The following is a 5054-nucleotide window of genomic DNA, read 5'->3' as shown; positions in this document are numbered from 1 at the left end:
ACAGGAAAAGGCAGAAAACACAGGAAAAAGAAAAATTGAAAAAACGCGTGGTGTTGCCTTACATTCATGGCTTGTCACATAGGATAAAAAAGACAGCCCAACGCCATGACGTTCAAGTTCTGTTCTCCGCTCCACAAAAACTAAAAGGCATGTGCAAGAGGGTGAATGCAGGATCCAAAGAGGCAAACACTAGTGCTACGATCTGTCAAACTAAGCACGTGACAAAGTACGTGGAATGTGCAACTTCAGTTGTTTACCAAATCCCACTAGATTGCGGGAAAGTATACATCGGGCAAACTGGACGCTGTCTAAATGATAGGTTACGGGAGCACAAATACACGTGCCAGCTTCTGACAGCACCCAGCAACTTGGCTGCACATTGCAAACAATGCAAATGCTCTCCGCTTCTAGAAAGCGCCACAGTCATTGGCACAACAAAAATAAAAACGGAGCGAGAAATATGGGAGGCGCTTGCTATAGCAAAAGAAAAAGAAACGTGCGTAAGCACTCCGTCCATCGCGCTTATCAAAGCTGAGGTTGAGTTTGCCAGGGCGAACGGGTGCCAGTGAACCATGTATGCCTGACCCGAACTATGATCACATTCCGTGATCTTGTCATATCTTTTATACCCCCCCCCCCTCGCGCCATATCTCCTTGTATATAAGCGCGTTTTTTAACATTATTAAACAGTTGGTAGTTTGCGCTACGTCCGTCCACGTCCTGTCCTTCCTTAATATCGTCTTTGTAAAACTGAGTGCAATATAACCATGAAGTAACATCAAATTTTTTTTATGCCTAGCCAGAGAAATATGGAATGTCTCCAGGCCAATTAATACTTCCGAAACCATAGCGCAGCACGACCGGAGCCATAGCTGCTAGATTTCCGAGGCAGGCTGCCACGCAAGCATGGCAACGGACCACGGCGCAACCGTTAAAGAAACACACGTGCTCGCCGCGACACCGTGAAAAATATATAAAGCTTAAAAAGCTTCTTTCGTCATTTCTTCACTTGATGGCCCTAGCTTTTTTACGAAAACTGTCCACTTGAAGCAGCGTGAAAACGGAAACATACGAACTATAATACGGCCGCGCACGTGTGTGTCGTCTGGTCGAGAGGCTGGAATATGCCGCGTTTCGTTGCCAGGGCGGCGTGCAAGGCACTCTTTTCGACGCGCCGCCTATCCAGCGCTGGTTCCTCATTCAATCTTCACTAAAAAAATACATTTCCGCATTCTGTTTAAGTAGCGCCATCTGTTGGGCTCCCCGCTAAGTTTCATGCGCTGCCACTTCTTATTTTCGAACCACTGTTGAAGGTACAGTTTCCCTTCTCTAAAGTTGGTTCTTTATTCTATGTGCTGGCGCCACGGAGGAAGGAGACTGTGGCTGGCACTGAGCTTTCTCTATGGCTGAGACCGCTGTGCTGCTCTATGCTGTGCTCCCAGAAGGGCTGCAGAAGACTGCGCCAGCCTTTCCGTTCTCACAAGGAACCACTTTTAGGTTGCGGTGCTGATGCTGTGACATTTCATTTCTTATTCTCGCCTTGTCTCCGGTCGTCAGCAGGCATATGGTTTGCAAGGTATGTCGGTGGTCTGTTTTTGTACTTTCTTCTCTTTTATGCCGGTGATGAGTGCTTAGGATGGGCCGGAAGAGCTGATGCACAACGCAAACGCCCAACGGTTTCGGCAGTACCCTTCAAGACATGTCGGTGATGTTTCTCAATTGGTGAGACTAGATTGAACAGCTGAACTGCAACCCGAAACAAATGGCGATAGAGAAGCGACGTTCTTGTTTGTCTCCCTTTGTCCCGTGGTTCAGTTCAGCCTCTCATACTCGTCGCGGTCTTTCTTGTACTGTACGTGCTTCTCGCGGTCCACAGGTTTTGTGCACACCGGCACGATGGTTTCAGTGGTTCTGGCACATGTTTTCGATAGTGGTGCTCGATGTTGTGAGATAGTCACCTTTCACGCATTGCTTTGGATATCTTTTGTAATAAGGGCTGTCTGTAGAGCTACGTGATATCTTGCACGCTTTGTTGCTCCTCTGTACGTTTACATAGCTCCTGTGTATAGCGTGCAGTATTACATGCTTGTATCATTTGTAGGCACAAGCCACGTACGTAATCTCCGTGTTCTTGAACAGTCGATCTTTTCACACATTATATAAAGCTTTGCTGTGCTCTACTGCTTGCAAGAACAATTTTATTGTCAGCGGTACTATTTACGCATATGCCTTAGATCTGCCTCCATAATAAAGATGCTATAGGTGTGGATTTATACTCTGGGATTTTAACCTAATCATGAATTTAAGAGAAGATGAAAACCGGTTACTTTAGGCGTCTTAAGCTACCTTGTATGTCTTACCCACGCATTCAGAAATGTGCCTTAACTTGAAGCCCATGCTTAAAGCCCGACGCTAACGCGCCCAAGGAGTGTCTTGGGCACGTTCGCACCTGTCGTTATAGTGACAGTCAAGCGTGGGCTTCAAATAAGGGTGAACATCTGAATGCGGGGCAAGTAATAAGCGATGTGTTTGCATAGTTGTAAAGATTCGGTCCCCTTTTTCAGGTTTAGGATGCTCAAGCCAGCCAGCAAGAGTGATCTTCCAAGTACGGTTCGCCCTCCAGCCCCACATAGCATCATACCATGTGCCTTTAGTAGTGCTGACAAATTTCCTTCCTCTTTTGAAACTGGTAGCCGTATAACTTGTAGTCATGGTAAGGACTACAAGGCTAAACCTCACTATATTCAGCGCCCAAAAGTAATGTTAACGTTGAAGTGGCAACCTTAAGATGAGCACTCGCTGCAACATGTTTCCTTGGTAGTACTGCTGCGGGGTCCAATGCAAGCGTTTGTTGCTTACCCAACGAGAAAACCGCTTTCGAGATAGCGCCCCAAGCAGCGAGCGAATTCGACCTTGCGCTGCCTCTCGCTTTGACGCCAAGGTAGCGGTGTTGTGCCATCACCACAAGCCCGGATTCCGAATCTGCAAGATGCAGAATCTATCCTGCGAGCGCCCTAATTCTCCCTTCACAAGTCAAGATGCTGAGCCGTCAGGCAGCGGGATCCTGCGGGAGAAGCCTCGGTGAGCAGCAGGTTTGGACGTGTCCGCGAGTACCAGACAGCCCGGCGCCGCACCTCCTCTTGCATGGAGGTCACCACGCGCGCGAACTTTGAACCGGGTGGCCAGCGCGGTCGCTGGTTGGACCCCTCGGACGACCGTCGTGTGCTGACTTTGTATTGGGCCGTTTGAGTGACAATGGTTCCTCGGGGATTATAAAAGCAGCGACGCGCTGCCTGAAAAACAGGATCCGCCGACCCACCGGGAGAGAGTGTCGCTCCCGACTGGGGTGAGATGTGTCACGCGTTTTCGCCGGACGCCGTCGTGCGGGAACAGTCGCGTTTGTGTGAGCTCTCGGCCCCAGTGCCGATCCGATCTGGTCCTGTACAATGACCTGTATATAATGTATAAAATCCCTTTCGTTATTCTCATCGACGCCTGGCTCGGAGTCTTCGCTACCAACGCTTTGTCACGAAACGGGTGACGAGCGCTACGGGAACACAAAGTCGTAATCGTGGTGCAGCGGTGCAAGTTCGTAATACTGGATGGCAGCTACGGGATTGACCGGCATCAGCTACCTCGGCGCGGTGAGTGCCTGAAGTTTACCTCAAACACCAGACTTTCTCTGACACAGGTTATAGTAGCTTAGGGAAGGATTTGGTGTTGCATTGTGATAACCTTGTGTGTTTCAAGCCTAGTAAGAGTGTTTTGAAAACCAGGGGATGCTGAGGGGGTAAACAGGGCAGTGTGTGATATACTTGCATATGTCTTACTAGTAGTGTTATAGTAGCGTACGGCAGGTATATTCAAAAAGGGTAAACAGCAGGAGGACAGTGTGAACGATGGAGAAGTACAAGGTGAAGGAACTTCTCGAAATTTGTGAGGAGTTGGGCATTGAGTTGGGCTCAACCAAAAGAAAGAATGCGATCCTTGAGGTCATGAGGACTGCGGACGTAACGGCTGAGGAAGCCGCAGAGGCCTGGGCGGATATCAATGAACGTCGGGAAAGGGAGGAGAAGGAACTTTGCGAGCGGGAAAGGAGAGAACAGGAACGTCGCGAAGAGGAAAAGAGGGAGAAGGAACGTTGCGAGGAGGAAAGGAAAGAAAAGGAACGTCGCGAGGAGGAAAAGAGGGAGAAGGAACGTTGCGTGGAGGAAAGGAGAGAGATTCGTGAGCACGAGCTTAAAATGAAAGAGTTGGAGACCCGAAATAACTCGCCAGCGCCTGGTCTCACTTCTAATGTTCCTAGAATACGCGATCAACTTCCACCCTTTGTCGTCGGAGAGGATATGGCCAAATACCTCGTGAAATTTGAGCACGTGTGCGAACGGAATAGCATTGAGCGATCCCTCTGGGCACAGAATCTGTTAGCCTTGCTTCCTGGGGAGGCATCAGACGTAATAACTTGCTTATCGAAAGAGGCGTTTGAGAGCTACAGTGATGTGAAGGAAGCGCTACTGCGGAAGTACAAATTGTCGCCCGAAGCTTTCCGGCAGAGGTTCCGGTATGCAAAAAAGGGTAAGGAGTCGAATGTTGACTTCGCGTTTCGTCTAAAAGCCGACCTGGTGGAATGGCTGAAGGGCGAAGAGGTTTACGACGACCGCGACAAAATTGTCGAATGCATCGCGTTGGAGCAGTTCTACCGTTGCATTGATGAGGATGTCCGGCTCTGGCTGCAAGATAGGCTAAAGGATGTTAAGCTAAACAAGGCAGCAGAGTTAGCGGAAGAGTATTACACACGCCGCAGCTTGCACAGCAAGGCAGTGCGCGTAGAAAAAGCTGATAGGAGAGATTGGTTTTCCGGGAAGCCCGACGAACGGAAGCAAATCACGCGTCGCGAGTTTCGGGACGACGAATCCCTTACCAAAGAAACTGTAAGGGAAGGGCAGAATACATCTCAGAATGATGACGATGGTCCGAAACAGCGAAACGAAATGACGCGTTCTTTTGAAAAACGGAAACCGTTAACCTGCTACAATTGCAAAAAGCAAGGGCAC

This window comes from Dermacentor albipictus, unplaced genomic scaffold (assembly GCF_038994185.2).
Source record: "Dermacentor albipictus isolate Rhodes 1998 colony unplaced genomic scaffold, USDA_Dalb.pri_finalv2 scaffold_19, whole genome shotgun sequence".
Classification (NCBI taxonomy): Eukaryota; Metazoa; Arthropoda; class Arachnida; order Ixodida; family Ixodidae; genus Dermacentor; species Dermacentor albipictus.
This window is presented reverse-complemented; position numbering follows the sequence as displayed.